Here is an 18,527-nt window from a genome sequence, read left to right on the forward strand (position 1 = left end):
ATGTTTGCTGATGATGATGGTTTGGTTCATTCATTCACTGAGTTCCCTTGGTGTTGTTGTGGCTCTCTGTCTTCTTCCATTTCACTCTCTCTCTTTCTCAAAAAATCATGAATTACAACAATTAGTACAATTGTCTAAACAAAGTCATTATATTGTTAACAATGTTGTTATCAGCACCCAAAGACCAATAATGACAACAACAACAAAAACAAACAAACGAACCAACAAAAACACACAGGCAAAAGCCCAATCCTACCAACTAAACAACAAAAGGCACCAACAACAGAAACAAAAAAACTCACAAAAACGAAGAGGCAACATCATAACAACCAACGACCATTAACTTCATCATAAAGTAACTGGCAAAGAGAACTAACAACAACAGCAACACCAACAACTACTAAATACAACATCTAAATGAACACTGCCAATTGTTTTGTAGGGAAGAGGAAAAAAAGGCAAAATCCGGCTGAAAAAACACAAACATACCAGACTGATAGACCCACACACACAGAGCCACACTCCGAATTACATATGGATGGCTAAAATAGTTCGAGAAATATAGAAAACCAACTAAAGCAGCAGATATGAATGTTAACACAACAACATGGAAAAATGTAATGCAAACTGTGCCAAAAAACACTTGGAGAAAAAGGGTGAAATATTTTTAGAGGACCGGAGACCAATAAACGTGGATTTGCAAGGAGCAACCAAGGATTTTTTAAAGAATATTTTGTTAAACAAACAAAGATTTTTTTAAAGAATATTTTTTCAAGGACCAAATAAACGTGGATTTTTTAAAGAACATTTATCAAGGTTCCAATAAACGTGGATTTTTTAAAGAATATTTTTTCAAGGTTCCAATAAACGTGGATTTTTTAAAGAATATTTTTTCAAAGACCATCCAAACGTGGATTTTTTAAAAAATATTTTTTCAAAGACCATCCAAACGTGGATTTTTTAAAAAATATTTTTTCAAAGACCATCCAAACGTGGATTTTTTAAAGAATATTTTTTCAAGGACCAAATAAACGTGGATTTTTTAAAGAATATTTTTTCAAGGACCAAATAAACGTGGATTTTTTAAAGAATATTTTTTCAAGGACCAAATAAACGTGGATTTTTTAAAGAATATTTTTTCAAGGACCAAATAAACATGGATTTTCTAAAGAATATTTTTTCAAGGACCAAATAAACATGGATTTTTTAAAGAATATTTTTTCAAGGACCAAATAAACATGGATTTTTTAAAGAATATTTTTTCAAGGACCAAATAAACATGGATTTTTTAAAGAATATTTTTTCAAGGACCAAATAAACATGGATTTTTTAAAGAATATTTTTTCAAGCTCTAAATAAAAGTGGATTTTTTAAAGAATATTTTTTCAAGGACCATCCAAACGTGGATTTTTTAAAGAATATTTTTTCAAGGATCCAAATAAACGTGGATTTTTTAAAGAATATTTTTTCAAGGATCCAAATAAACGTGGATTTTTTAAAGAATATTTTTTCAAGGATCCAAATAAACGTGGATTTTTTAAAGAATATTTTTTCAAGGATCCAAATAAACGTGGATTTTTTAAAGAATATTTTTTCAAGGATCCAAATAAACGTGGATTTTTTAAAGAATATTTTTTCAAGGATCCAAATAAACGTGGATTTTTTAAAGAATATTTTTTCAAGGATCCAAATAAACGTGGATTTTTTAAAGAATATTTTTTCAAGGATCCAAATAAACGTGGATTTTTTAAAGAATATTTTTTCAAGGATCCAAATAAACGTGGATTATTTTTTCAAGGATCCAAATAAACGTGATTTTTAAAGAATATTTTTCAAGGATCCAAATAAACGTGGATTTTTTAAAGAATATTTTTTCAAGGATCCAAATAAACGTGGATTTTTTAAAGAATATTTTTTCAAGGATCCAAATAAACGTGGATTTTTTAAAGAATATTTTTTCAAGGATCCAAATAAACGTGGATTTTTTAAAGAATATTTTTTCAAGGATCCAAATAAACGTGGATTTTTTAAAGAATATTTTTTCAAGGATCCAAATAAACGTGGATTTTTTAAAGAATATTTTTTCAAGGATCCAAATAAACGTGGATTTTTTAAAGAATATTTTTTCAAGGATCCAAATAAACGTGGATTTTTTAAAGAATATTTTTTCAAGGATCCAAATAAACGTGGATTTTTTAAAGAATATTTTTTCAAGGATCCAAATAAACGTGGATTTTTTAAAGAATATTTTTTCAAGGATCCAAATAAACGTGGATTTTTTAAAGAATATTTTTTCAAGGATCCAAATAAACGTGGATTTTTTAAAGAATATTTTTTCAAGGATCCAAATAAACGTGGATTTTTTAAAGAATATTTTTTCAAGGATCCAAATAAACGTGGATTTTTTAAAGAATATTTTTTCAAGGATCCAAATAAACGTGGATTTTTTAAAGAATATTTTTTCAAGCAACAAATAAACGCGGATTTTTTAAAGAATATTTTTTCAAGGATCCAAATAAACGTGGCTTTTTTAAAGAATATTTTTTCAAGGATCCAAATAAACGCGGATTTTTTAAAGAATATTTTTTCAAGGACCATATAAACGTGAACTTTTTAAAGAATATTTTTTCAAGGACCATATAAACGTGGACTTTTTAAAGAATATTTTTTCAAGGACCATATAAACGTGGACTTTTTAAAGAATATTTTTTCAAGGACCATATAAACGTGGACTTTTTAAAGAATATTTTTTCAAGGACCATATAAACGTGGACTTTTTAAAGAATATTTTTTCAAGGACCATATAAACGTGGACTTTTTAAAGAATATTTTTTCAAGGACCATATAAACGTGGACTTTTTAAAGAATATTTTTTCAAGGACCATATAAACGTGGACTTTTTAAAGAATATTTTTTCAAGGACCATATAAACGTGGACTTTTTAAAGATTATATTTTAAGGAGGAACTTGGATTTAAAAAAAATCGAGGACCTTTCTCCGAATAACATTAAACGTGAATTTTTTATAGAATGTTTTTTAAAGACTCATAGGCCAATAAATTTGGATTTTTTTTTAAAGAATATTTTTCGAGGACCAATAAACGTGGACCTTTCTTCGAGAACCTGAAGACCAGGATGGGCTCCTTAGCGTGGATTTTAAATAGTATTTTTGCAAGGACAATCTGGCCTATAAACCTGGATTTTTTAAGGATCATCTCACCAATAAACGTGGATTATTTAAGATTTCTTCTCTTTAAGAACCATCTGCCTACTTAACGTGGTATTTTTAAGGATGTTTTTTTCAAGAACATCTGATAAAGGTAGACTTTTTATAAAATATTTGTTCAAGGACAAGAAATATTTTTTCAAGGAATTTTGAAGAACATTTCTGAGGACCTATGAACTTGGATTTTTGAGAATAGTTTTGCGAGGACCTATGAACGTGGATTTTTGAGAAATATATTTTTTAAGACCATTATATCATCGGCTTATGAAAACATCTGGTGAAAAATCAAGTTTATTGGTCAGATGTCCTTCGTGTATTGGTCCATAGAATCTCAAAAAATATTTTAAAAAAATCCACATTTAGTGGTCCATATGCCCATATATCTTTCATTAATCAACGTTTATTCGTCCAAAAAAGTGTATGAGGCCTCACACGAATATTTTTTAATAATCCGAATTTTTGCTGGACCTAACGATAATTTGGAGATATGTTTTCAACGACCTGTATCCGGTACACGTGGTCGATTATGTAGACAATGACAGGTCGTCTGTGGACAGAGGATATTTTACAATTCATTTGAGGCCTTTTATATGCCTTCTATGCCAAGAATTTTTATAGATCTTCGCCGTTTTTTAAAGGCTTTTTATGTCGAAAAGTCTTTGAAGAGTTCACTCTGGCTGGATGAGCTTTTAAAATTTTTCTATGGTATTGTACATTTATACCATTCATATGTGGCCGGAATCCTATAAATTTCTTTCAGTGTAATTAGATTTATCCACACGACAAAGCATCATGCGAATCTTACAAAAAAAACTATGCTTCGAAAAAAGAACCAAAACATGTGTATTTTTGTCTGTTCATTCATTTCACGAACGAAAACGGATATAACCAGAGATAGATGTGTGCGTGTGTGTTTGTGTTTCATCTATCCATTCATTTGTATCTGGCTAACTAGAATTGCGGATGTATTCGTGTATCTGTTACCACCAAAAGTGTGGGTGGGTGGTTGATATGAGAATTGAATGATTTTTTGTTGTTTTTCCATTTCTATGATGAATTTTTATTCCGTTTATGGTTGATCTGTGGATGCAGCTACAAAACTTGCAACGAGATATGGGAATGTGGAGAAAGAAGATGGGGTATCAAAATAAACGACATAGAAAAATAAATAAAAATCACATTGAGAAATTTCGATATATAAGGAGATTTAATGCTTTGAGGTGGTGGTGCAAAAATATGAAATTCTAAAGGATTTATCCTGCTCGAATTTTCATGGAATGCATAAATAAATATAAATTCTGTTCTTTTTGGTTGGCAGATGGTTAGGAAAAATTATTTTTTTTATCGGTAAATTGAAATAAATGGAATAAATGCATGGCATAATTTCGAAAACGCAGTAATCTAATTTTTCCAAAAATTACGGTCGCCCTTCTAAGAAGGGGGTTGCTATTTTTCTCCCAGAAACTAATCCTTATTTTAAATTAGTTTAAACACTACAGTAATCCAAATATTCTCTTAACTGGAAACCAGAGAACCAAGAAAACCCATTTTAATCAACTCCAATGATGTTGCTGTGGTTCTCAACCACATTTGCCATAACCACTTCATTATCCGCACAATGACTTTGTCATTTTAGATCTTTCGGATTTTGCACTTGGTACTTAGCTACTCCAGTTTGCTGTCAATGGTCCATATAGACCTCATGATGTCGTAGTTGTCGTTACGTCGTCGTCATCATCATCTGCTTCTTCTGGCAAACTTCATATGACACTAACCCCACCCCTTGACCCGTGCGGGAAAACATACACACACACCAACTCTACACTACAGACATGTGTGCATATAAGCATTTAACTTTAACATAAGTTCGTGTTATAATACAAAATAAACTGAACTGGAAACAAAAGGAGGAAGAAAAATAATACAACGAAAAGAAGAAACAAAAGAAATATAAAAACAACAGCAACAAGGAGATCTTAATTAAAATCTTACTCCATTGCCAACAATGGTGTTGTCGTTACTAGAATGGATACCACATTCAATATCAAGTGCATAGTTATTTTATACATGAAATGACTTCCATTTTCGAGATACAAAAAGGGGTGGTAGAGCCATACAGACAGTAATAGTGTAACTCCATTGAACAAAAATAAAAAATCCGGGTTAGGACCTAACAAAAATATTCCTTAAAAATCCACGTTTCATAACCTAAGGGTCCTTGGAAAAATATTCTTTAAAAATCCACGTTTCATGGTCTATGGGTCTTTGGAAAAATATTCTTTAAAAATCCACGTTTCATGGTCTATGGGTCTTTGGAAAAATATTCTTTAAAAATCCACGTTTCATGGTCTATGGGTCTTTGGAAAAATACTCTTTAAAAATCCACGTTTCATGGTCTATGGGTCTTTGGAAAAATATTCTTTAAAAATCCACGTTTCATGGTCTATGGGTCTTTGGAAAAATATTCTTTAAAAATCCACGTTTCATGGTCTATGGGTCTTTGGAAAAATATTCTTTAAAAATCCACGTTTCATGGTCTATGGGTCTTTGGAAAAATATTCTTTAAAAATCCACGTTTCATGGTCTATGGGTCTTTGGAAAAATATTCTTTAAAAATCCACGTTTCATGGTCTATGGGTCTTTGGAAAAATATTCTTTAAAAATCCACGTTTCATGGTCTATGGGTCTTTGGAAAAATATTCTTTAAAAATCCACGTTTCATGGTCTATGGGTCTTTGGAAAAATATTCTTTAAAAATCCACGTTTCATGGTCTATGGGTCTTTGGAAAAATATTCTTTAAAAATCCACGTTTCATGGTCTATGGGTCTTTGGAAAAATATTCTTTAAAAATCCACGTTTCATGGTCTATGGGTCTTTGGAAAAATATTCTTTAAAAATCCACGTTTCATGGTCTATGGGTCTTTGGAAAAATATTCTTTAAAAATCCACGTTTCATGGTCTATGGGTCTTTGGAAAAATATTCTTTAAAAATCCACGTTTCATGGTCTATGGGTCTTTGGAAAAATATTCTTTAAAAATCCACGTTTCATGGTCTATGGGTCTTTGGAAAAATATTCTTTAAAAATCCACGTTTCATGGTCTATGGGTCTTTGGAAAAATATTCTTAAAAAAATCCACGTTTCATGGTCTATGGGTCCTTGAAAAAAATATTCTTTAAAAATCCACGTTTCATGGCCTATGGGTCTTTGGAAAAATATTCTTTAAAAATCCATGTTTCATGGTCTATGGGTCCTTGAAAAAATATTCTTTGAAAATCCACGTTTCATGGTTTATGGGTCCTTGGAAAAATATTCTTTAAAAATCCACGTTTCATGGTCTATGGGTCCTTGGAAAAATATTCTTCAAAAAATCCACGTTTATTTAGGTGCTTGAAGAAATATTCTTTAACAAATCCACGTCTTTGGATCCTTGAAAAAATATTCTTTAAAAAATCCACGTTTAGTTGGTCCTTGAAAAAATATTTTTTAAAAAATCCACATTTATTTGGTCCTTGAAAAAACATTCTTTAAAAAGCCACGTTTATTTGGTCCTTAAAAAATCCAGGATTACTGTTTGGATGGTCCTTGAAAAAATATTCTGTAAAAAGTCCACCTTCCTTTGGTCCTTGAAAAAAATCCTTTTTACTAATCTTTAAAGCCAATTACCATTTCTCGTTCTTATCCTTTTCAGTTATTTCGCATGTCAATCTACCACACGTTGAGATGGGAAATAACCTAGAATCCGGTACCATAGTAAGGATCCTTGCATAGGTTGTATCTTCCTTTTACATATGTATGCAGTTGAATACATGTGAAAATTGATATAATTTTTTAGTTTCATTTAAAACTGGCAATGATTATAAAAGTTTTTGGCATTTTTTATTTTTTTTTTTTTTTGGCACAAAATAAACACATGATTATTTCATGGAAATACAAATAAGTTGCATGTTTTAATTAAATTGAAAATGTACACAACATTCTGGTAAATTTAATTACTGTTGAGTGATGGATATCTGTTTGAAACGATATATATTTGTAGAGTTACGAAAAGAAAATATGGGAAAAGGTTATCAACTTATGAAAAAATTGAAAAAAGTTGTTTGAATTGAAGAAATATTAATAATTAAATTATAATTATTTTGTCTTATAATTGTATGTGGTCTGTCCGGGAAAAGAAGAGGGGGAAATATAAATTTGTAATATGCAAACATTTCATTATAAAATTTTCTATTTATTTTTTAAAGATAATTGAGAAAAAATTAATAAATACAGGGCGAGATAAAAATTGTGACAAAGTCAAACGCCATTATTTTTAATTATACCCTACACCACAAGGTGGTCAGGGTATTATGTCTTTGTGCATTTGTTTGTAACAGGCAAAAGAAAACGAGATAGACCTATAGTTCCTTTTGATGATCTGCATAGAATCACATTATCAGTCGATTTATGCATGTACGTCCGTCTGTCAACGTATTCTTGTAACCAAAGTACAGTTCGCATTTATTGCCCTATCCAGATGAAATATTGCACAAATCATTTGTTTGGTCCAAGGACGAACCCTATTGAAATTGGAGATAATCGGTCAAAATTTAGATATAGCTCCCATATATATCTTCGTCCGATTTGCTTTTTGTTGTGCACCGAACGTGTAATATCTGCCCGAATAGTATGTAATTTTGCACATACAACCAGATTAGGCCTGAGAATAAATATGCCAAATTTGATCGAAATCGGTTCAGATATAGCTATAGCTCCCTTATTATTGTTCATCCGATTTGTTATTTTAGTCCTCCGCAGCCGTAATATGCACTCCGTAACAACAATATTTGGGGAAATATATGAAATACAGCTCAGAAATACCTTTGCAAAATTTTATCGAGATCGGTTCAGACTTGGATATAGCTCCCATATATAACTTCGTCCCATTTAAATTTTATTGTGCACCAAACGTCTAATATTTGCCCAAATTGGATGAAATTTGGCACATACGACCGAATTGAGTCTAGAAGCTAGTATGTCAAATTTGGTGAAGATCGGTTCAGACATAGCTATAGCTCCCATATATATTGTTCATCCTATTTGTTATATTTGTTACCCACAGCCGTAATATGCACTCCGTAACAACGATATTCAGGGAAATATATCAAGTACAGCTCAGAAATATCTTTGCCAAATTTTTTCAAGATGGGTTCAGATTTGGATATAGCTCCCATATATATATAAAATGGGCAATACAAGTCCGAATTTAGAAGATACAAATGCTTCGGCATGTTTAGTCCTTTGAACTTTAAATTATAATTATAATCATAGCGTTTATGATTGAATTCTCCCATAAAAACTTTTAATTGTTATGTGGAGCTCTACTAAATTAGCAAAGTGGAGTAGGGTATCATAAAGTCGGCCCCACCCGACCTTAAGACTTTCTTTACTGGTTAATTTCTTTATATTTCTCTCAACCAGAGATATGATGTGAATATGGAATCCATGGGCCCAGCCCTTCTCGCATATCCCCCAGAAAAAGTTAAAATTATATACGATATTAAAAATCGGTTCGGATATATCTGTTGGTCCCATATATTTGTTTTATCCAATTTTGTATCTAAGTCCCTCACACACTTAACAAACACTCTACAACAACGATATTTGATGCCAGCTATCAGATACAAAATAGAAATACCTCTGCCAAATTTTATCGAGATCGGTCCAGATTTGGATATGGCTTTCATACATATCTTAGGCAACATCAGCATAAATTAATAATCATTTTTCGTGTATTTTGTGAAACTCGTTTGCCTCCGATATATATTTTTTCTTAATTTAAATCTTCTTTAAGTCATATTATGCTCCCGCTTGGTACTAGAAGTACAAATGCCTCCATCTAATTTGGAGCAAATCGTTTCAGATTCGGTTATACCTCCAATACATAAACCTTTATTTTACAAGTTGGCATGCTTATATTTGCTATCCCAAAATGCAGGTCACCATCCTACCTCTGGAACAGATACATCATATTTACATTTATTTTGAAAAGCTGGATCAGCAAATAAACCAAATCAAAGGGAATGGATTTTTTTTGAAACATTTTTAAAAGCTAAAAACCAAACGAGAAAAATACCCAAATAAAAAGGATTCACCGAAATTGTCTAAACTCTAAGCAAAGCAAATATACAATTTTCACAACTGAATGCTATCAAAATTGTTTTGAAGCAAATCTCGAAAAAGCATCAAAAAAAGAGGAAATGAAAAGTTTATACAAATTGCAAAAATATGCAATTTTGGAGATAACATGGATGCATTTTCAAAAAAAAAAAAAAAAAAATGCAATGGGTTTTGAGTTTGGTTCTCTTTTGAAATTGTTAAAATATTCTATGGCCAACGAGTTAAAAGCAAATCACGTTCTTAATGAAGTGTTTATTTTTGCTGGCTGATGGTAAATGACACTAATAATAAAAATATAAAAAAACTCTCCTCTCCCTCTCTCTTTTTCATGGCATTCACAATTAGTGAATATTTGTTCACAAAACGGCTGCCCATACACCATAAAAAGTAATGAACAACACCGATTTGGCTAGGGCACAGGCACATGAATTAAGAAAAATGTGGAAAAAAAGACGAGGAAAATGCAATATCAGCTAACTGATGAAGGTGGATGGCTGCCTGCCTAGTTAGTGGCCTGGGTTGTTGTAAGTTTTATTTTGCCGCCAAATTAAAATTCACTTCATTTTCCTATATATGACTAACTATATGTATGATGATGAGGATGAGAACCCAAAAAAATCAAACAAAAAAAAATATGAAAGAGTGGCATAACTATATGGGTGAAACTACCAATTATCATGTGCTTGGCAGCAGTCTTGGAAAAAATCTGGTGCTGAGATATTACATATGGAGAAATGCATAAATATTTACTCACAGATGCATGTACACCTCAAAAAAAGATAAAAAAAATATTTCAAAAATCAAAGTTTTTTAATTATTTTATTACAAAAAAAAGAAACTTTTCAAAGGAATTAAAAAAAAAAAATAATTTACAGGAACAGTGTTGGCTTGTTTGTTCCGGATACCGTAGTATTTTGTTGTTGCAAAATGGTCAGTCTTTATCCCTTTATTGTTGTTTTTATAAAAACAACGTTTGTTTATTAGTGGAGAACGATGGTAATGTTTACCAGGGGGTAAGGCAGGGAATACCTATGTTTCGGAAAGAGCCACCAATCCTCATCAGTTCCCTTGTTTTTTGTCTGGGATATTCTCAACAGAAGTTATTTTAAAAATAACTTCTATGACAAAACACCATTCTTTACCCAAGTGACGAGATCGTAAGCTCAATAGAAGAGGAACCAAAGAATTAAATAAAACTAAAATTATTTTGGAAAGTCTTCTAAATCTTACAACAGCACTTATAAACATTTACATCTTTCATAGTTCTCCACTAATAAACAAACGTTCTTTTTATAAAAAACAACAATAAAGGGACAAAGTCTGACCATTTTGCAACAACAAAATAATTTACAAAAAATTCTTAAAATTGCACAGTCACAGCCCGGAAAAAAATAAAATTGTGACCCTTTGCCATTGAGATACCAGAAAAGTTTGGCAGATGTATATCAGTTTCACAACAGACCTTGTGTAAGCAAAAATGTTTTTTATGTGCGAAACTTGAACAGAGTTGAATACTTATTTCACTTTCTGTGAGGGTTTTTTTTCAAAATTTTGAACCCTATGTGGAGGAGGTACCAGAAGAAATGTTCCGATCTCTACCATCTTTATAACAGATCTTGTGTCGATGGAAATATTGAGATGTACAAAGTCAGAATGGAATCGGAAGTTAATTTCCCGTTTTTTGAGCTTCATGGATATTCAAAAATTTAACCCTTTGTGGGGGAGGTACCGAAAGAAGTGGATCAATATATCTCATCTTCACAACAGATCTTGTGTTAGCAAAAATGTTTGTATGTGTGACATCTTAAGACAGTTGGATGCTTACCTCGCTTTCTTTAAGCGTTTTGTTTTTCAGAATTTTGAACCCTATGGCGGAGGTACGATCTGTAACATCTTTATAACAGATCTTGTGTTGATGGAAATATTGAGATGTACCAAGTCTGAATGAAATCGTATGTTAATTTCCCGTTTTATGAGCTTCATGGATATTCAAAATTTTGACTCTTTGTGGGGAAGGTATCAGAAGGAGTGAACCGATATTTCCCAGCTTCACAGAGCCTGTGTTAGTTCAACAAAATCGAGCTCTTACATTACATTTTGTTATTATTTATAATTATATATATGAAGAGAACTGAATGCTTTTTTCGGACTCTATGATCGCTTTGGTCATTCAAAACTTTGACCCGAAGGAATCATTCGATTTCTGCCATCTTTATAGCAGATCTCGTGTTGCTAGAAATATTGAGATGTACCAAGTCTGAATTGATTCGGATCTTAATATCGCGTTTTATGAGCTGAATGGTTTTTTAAAATTTTGGTTCGTTGTGGGGGATGTACCAGAATAAGCGAACCAATATATCCCATATTCACAGCAGATCTTGTGTTAGTAGAAATAACGGGATGTGTGAAATATGAGGAGAATCGGATCCTTTTTTTTGATTTTATTATCGTTTTGGTCATTCGAGACTTTGAACCTTTGTGGGGGAGGTACCAGAAAAACTAGTCCGATCTTTACCATCTTTATTACGGATCTTGTGTTGATTGATATATTGAGATGTGCCAAGTGTGAATGGAATTTGTTGTTAATTACGCGTTCTATGAGCTTCATGGATATCCAAATTTTGACACTTTTTGAGGACATACCAGAAGGAGTGAACTTCCCAACAGATCTTGGGTTTATAAATTGTTGCGATATGTGAAATTTGAGGACATCCGGAATCTTACATCACATTATTCAAAATGTTGACCCTTTATGGGGGAGGAACTTAATGAAGTGGACCGATATTATCCATTTTCGCACCTAACCTAGTCCTGATGCAAATGTTAGGATTTGCAAAGTTAGAGCATTCTCGGATTATTCCTCCTCTTTTTGTGCAGTAAAGTGTTTTTTTTTTTTTGAAAATTTCGACTATTTGTGAGGGAGGTACCAGAAGGTGTGGACCGATATATTCCATCTTAGCAGCAGACCTTGGGTTAATATAAATATTGAGATGTGTGAAATTTGAAGACAATCGGACTCTTACATCACATTTTATGAGAGTTGTAATTATTTAAAATTTTGACCCTTTGTGGGGGAGGTACCAGAAGGAGTGAACCGATATTGTCCATTTTCACACCGGACTTAGCACTGACGGAAATATTATGATTTGCAAAGATGGAGCAAATTCGGATTATCGTTTCTCTTTCTGTGCCAAAAATATATTTTTTGAAAATTTCGACCATTTGTGGGAGAGATTACCAGAAGGAGTGAAGCGATTTATTCCATCTTCGCACTAGACCTTAGATTAATTAAAATATTGGATGTGTGTAATTTGAAGACAATCGGACTTCTACACCACATTATATAAGAGTTATATTTATTGAAAATTTTAACACCTGTTGGGGGGGGGGGGTGTGGTACTTAATGAAGTGGACCGATATTGTCCATTTTCGCACGTGACCTAGCACTGATGCAAATATTAGGATGTGGAAAGTTGGAGCAATATCGGATTATCCCTCCTCTTTTTGTGCTGTAAAAGTTTTAATTGAAAATTTCAACCTATTGTGCAGGAGGAACCAGAATTAGTGGACCGATATATCCCATTCTCCCCACCAGACCTTGGTTTAATAAAATTGTTGCGATATGTATAATTTGAAGACATCCGAAATCTTACATAACATTTTATAAGATTTATAATTAGTCGATATTTTGACGCTTTGTGGGGGAGGTGCCAGAAGGAATGCTCTGATCTCTACCATCTTCATAACAGAACTTGCGTTATCGAATATGTTGACATGTGTGAAATATGAAGAGATAGAAACATTGTGATATTTCCAGTTTGAAAGGAATCGGATGCTCAATTTGCGTTTTAATGCGCGTCATGGCTATTTTAAATATTGATCCTTTGTGGGTGAGGTACCAGGAAAAGGGAGGTCGATATATTCAATCTTCACACCAGACCTTGGGTTAATAACAGTATTGTGATGTGTGTAATTTGAAGACAATCGGACGAAAACATCACATTTTATAAGAATTATAATTACTCCAAATTTTAACCCTTTGTGGTGAAGTTACCAGAAGGATTGGACTGATATTGCCCATCTTCGAACTCAATCTAAGTTTAATAATAATATTACGATGTACCTAGTTTGGACCAAATCGGCTACTCCCTTCGAGACTAGGATTATCAAAATACCGAATATCGGTGGGTTCTACTGTATATGTGCTATTGGAAAACGTGGACCTAGATATTCAATGTTCTACCACCGGAGCTAGAACCAATTATGAACTACAAATGCAAATTTTAACGAATGTCGGAACGACCGTTATATGGGGGCTATACGAGAACGTGGGCCTATATGTATAATATTACGCCACCGGAGCTGGAACCCATTACGAACGACAATTGCCAATTTTTGGACAAATCTGTAAAAAAATGTGGCTAAGAACATCTAAATGCCGAATATCAGTGGGTAGGTTATATGGGGACTATACGGAAACGTGAAACGATATATTTTTTGATCAATACCAACCATCTGAAGTACAAAGTGTTGTGCCAAATTTTTAAGTTCTCTAATGTGGGCTGTATCATGATTTCAACAGACCGACACACGGACATCGTTAAATCGACCTAGAATTTTATGCTGATCATGAAGATATATACTTTATGGGTTTAGGACGAATATGTAGGGATGTTACAAGCGAAGTTCTAAAGTTAGAGTTAGAGGGTATATTAAGTTCGTCATTCCGTTTGTAACTCATCGAAATCATCATTTTAGACCTAACAAAGTATATATATTCTTGATCAGCGTAAAATTCTAAGACGATTTGACCCTGTCCGTCCGTCTGTTGTAATTACGCTGCAGTCTAATCGAATTAAGATAGGAAGCTAAAATTTTGCACAGATCTCTCTTTTGTCTGCAGTCCGAAAATGGGCTCTATCGGTCCACGATATCGTATAGCCCCCATATAACGGTACCCCCCGATATTCGCTATTTTGAGGATTTTATCCATATTTCCCAATGGAATTATCTGAAAATGCACACAAGGAGTTCTTTGTGAGCACTTTAACCCCTGAAAGGGATTTATCTATATAGGTCCACAATATCGTATATCCCCCATATAACGGTACATCCGATATTCGGGATTTTGATGATTTTATCCACATTTCCCAATGGAATTATCTGAAAATCCACACAAGGGGTTCTTGTGTGTACTTTACCCCCAGATTTGTCTATTTAGGTCCACAATATCGTATATCCCCCTATATATCGGCTCTTTCCGATATTAGGTATTTTAAAGATTTTAACAGAATTTTCAACGTGTTTGATTTTTTTTGTTTTTTAAATTTTCTAATTCTTTCGAAATGGTGGAGGGTTCGGCCTGGCCGAACTTACTGGCTTTTTACTTTTTTTTAGTCATAGAAGTTATTTTTAAAATAACTTCTGCGGAGATTATTCCAGACAAAAGTCATGGGAACTGATGAGGATTGGTGTCTCTTTCCGAAACCTAGGTATTCCCTGCCTTACCCTCTGGTAAACATAACCATCGTTTTCCACTATTAAACAAATGTTGTTTAATAATGGGATTAAGCCTGACCATTTTGCAACAACATATTCTGATATTGTTGATGGCTCAAAAGCTAATTTTAAAACGATGTTTAATGAACAAAATATGAAATCCATCGCATTAGCGCCTTCTAATATTAATTTTTATCAGCCCCCAGCTAATCCATTTCCCCGGGCTATTCTATGTGGGTAAAACATCATACGTGTGCTTCCATCTCAAATTTCCTCGAATTTATCTAAGTGTAGTTATCACATACTTATATAACATAGAAAAATCACGTTTCTAGTTAAATGTTTACTTACCAAGCAAAAAAAAAAGTCGGAAAGAAAACCTTTAGAGAATTTCATATGCAAAGGCAAGCAACAACCTCGTCAGTCAGCCAACCAACTATCCATGCATCCAACAATCGAAGCACCTTTACAGCTGGCTGTCACAGCCAATGCTGCTGCTGATGATGATGACGATGCACTGCACTTGCATGGTTCTTCCTCTCTCTCAGGGTGAGCTCTACTCCTACAATTAGTGATTATTTGTTCAGAAACGGGTTGCCATCATTCACATCGTCACTGTCACCAGCCACAGCTTCGACTGGGGACAAGGAAGAACTTCCAACGTAATGACAAAACGAACGAATGAATGGTTGAGAAGAGAGAAAAAAAAAAATAGAAACTCCAATTGAGCTGAATTGTAGTTAAAGTAGAATCTATTAGCGATTCTTAGAAACCAAAAATAAACATGAATGACACTATTTTCAAATGAAATTTAGAGATAGAGAGAGAGGGAGAAAAAAGGTAAAATAGAAAATAGATTTCATTTCAAAGTGAAGGGGTGGTTCGAATATTGGTGATGATAGAGTACAGTGGTAGTTGATGTGATCCACAAAATCGATATTTGGTGAGGGGAAATGAAGATTTTCAAGGATTTAGTATTTTAAAAGGGTTAAAGTTATTGCGAAAACCCAGTACAGATGCTAATCTCAAGGGTTTTGAAACTTCAATTTGAGTTGACATAATTGATTACCAGAGGAAAACTCAAAACTTTATCTGAAGCTAACAGAATAAACTATCCAATATTCAAAACAAAAAAAAAAAAAAAATGAATACAACCGACGAAGGATTATTAGTTCCAGAACATTGAAAATACCTTTTCAAAATCCAGAAAAAATATAAATCTCCAAACAGGAGATGAAGATCTTTGAAAAGTAGACCGACATTCAATTTTTCCAATAAGCAACAACCTTTTTATACCCTTCACCATACATAGTATGGAGGGTATAATCAGGTCGTCATTCCGTTTGTAACTAATCGAAATAATAATTTTAGACCTAAAAAGTAAAAAAGCTGTAAGTTCGGCAGGGCCGAACTTTTAATACCCTCCACAATTTGGTACAAATTTGGCAATTTCCAAAAAAAAAAAAATAATAAAATCCGTTAAAAATTCTGTTAAAATCTTAAAAATACCGAATGCCTATGCGACGACGTGGACCTGCATAGGCAACTTTTGTCATAAGTTATTACAATATTTAAATGCGAAACTTGAAGAAAAATCTGTTTATAATGTAGCTAAAATGATCAAAATACCGAATATAGGGGGTACCGAATGTAGGGGCACAGACAATTTTCTGGCATGGGCTGAAGTATCCATTACGAACTTCACATGCGAAATTGTCGCTAAAATCATCAAAATATCGAATTTCGGGGGGTACGGTATATGGGGCCTATACAAAGACGTGGACATACATGGTCCATTTTCTGCTTTATGCTGCAGTATCTATTACGAACTTCAAATGCCAAATTTGAAACAATTCTGGTGAATAATGTCGCTTCAATCATCAAAATACCGAATATCGGGGGGTACCGTTATATGGGGGCTATATGATAACTTGGACCTACACGTCCCATTTACGAACTTAACCTGCATACTGGCAAAAGATACATGTGTGCAAAATTATAGCCTTCTATCTCAATTTGCTCGAAAGATAGCGTGATTACAACAGACAGACAGACAGACAGACAGACGGAATATATATACTTTCTGATCAAGAATATATATACTTTCTTGGGTCTGACATGAGTATTTCGAGGAGTTACAAACGGAATGACAAAGTTAATATACCCTCCATAGTATGGTGGAGGGTATAAAAAGGATTTATATTCTTCTAAAATTCTAAGACGTCCGTCCGTCTGTTGTAATAACGCTAAAGTCAAGACGAATAAAGATAGGAAGGTAAAATTTTGCACAGTTCAGTCTTTAGTCTGCAGGCAGGTCAAGTTCGAAGATGGGCTATATCGGTCCACGATATTGTATAGGTCCTATATAACGATAACCCCGTTATTCGGTATTTTGATAATTGTAGCCAAATTTTCCAATGAAATTGTCTGAAAATCCACACAAGGAGTTCCTTCTGAGTACTTTACCCCCCTGGAAGAGAATTTTGTATATATGTCCACAATATAGCGTATCCCCCACATAAAGGTACCTCCCAATGTTCGGTGTTTTGATTTTTTGTTTACATTTTTCAGTGGTCTTGTCCAAAACCCCATACTAGAAGTTCCTTCTAAGCACTTTACCTCCTGGAAGAGAAATGTCTATACAGGGTGAGATAAAAAAAACTGCAACAAAGTCAAATGCCATAATTTTAAAATTTTATTGAGTGAAAGCAAAAAAATGTCGGAAATGGCATCAAATTTTAGAATAAGTTTAGATTTGTTCGAAATGGTCGCCTTTGGCACGAATTATGGCCTTCAAACGGCCAATGAAACCGTCACACACTGTCCGAATATTGCTCTCGGTATTTTGGCTCATTCCCGGCGAAGCGCTTGCTTGAGGTGATCGACACCTTGGTATTTTTTAGTGTCAACCTTGCTTTCCAAAATACTCCAGACACAATAGTCCAACGGATTGGTATCCGGAGTTTTCGGTGGTCATTGTGCGCTGGAAATGAAGCGAGTAACCTTATTTTTTAACCATTCTTGGGAGGCACGTGCTGAGTGCGATGGTGCTGAGTCCTATTGGAATGTCCAAGGTCTGCGATCACAATGTTTAGGTGCCCAAGGCTTTAATACACCGCGATAATATTCGGCATTTATTCTGATGCCACGTTCGATTAATACAAGCGGAGAGCTGGACAAGTAATGTCTTCTCATCGGAGTAAACCAAATTCGGCAGTTCACCACTTTCGGCCAAGCGAAGCAACTCTTTAGCTCTTTTGAGTCTATTTTCTTTCTGTTGCGGTGTAAGTTCTTGCACTTTTTTTAATTTCAATGGCTTTGCCCCGAGCTCATTTTTCAATATTTGCCGAATGGAATATTGCGATATGTTCAGCTCACGAGCCATTTTTCGGCCCCTGCGATGCGGGTTTCGATCAAGTCGTTTCTTTACTTTTCGAACCATTTCTGCTGATGTTGCTGTTTTCTTCCATCCACTTCCTTGACGTCGGGCTACGCTATCAGCTACCCATATCACGGTAATGAGCGATGGTACGAGACACAAAAGATTTATTCACATTTAAATGTTGGAGTGCTCTAACCATAGCCACTTGTGGTTTTCCAGCCAAATATAAAGAAATCACACTATCACGCTTGAATTCCATCAC

Source organism: Musca domestica, unplaced genomic scaffold (assembly GCF_030504385.1).
Source record: "Musca domestica strain aabys unplaced genomic scaffold, Musca_domestica.polishedcontigs.V.1.1 115, whole genome shotgun sequence".
Taxonomy (NCBI): domain Eukaryota; kingdom Metazoa; phylum Arthropoda; class Insecta; order Diptera; family Muscidae; genus Musca; species Musca domestica.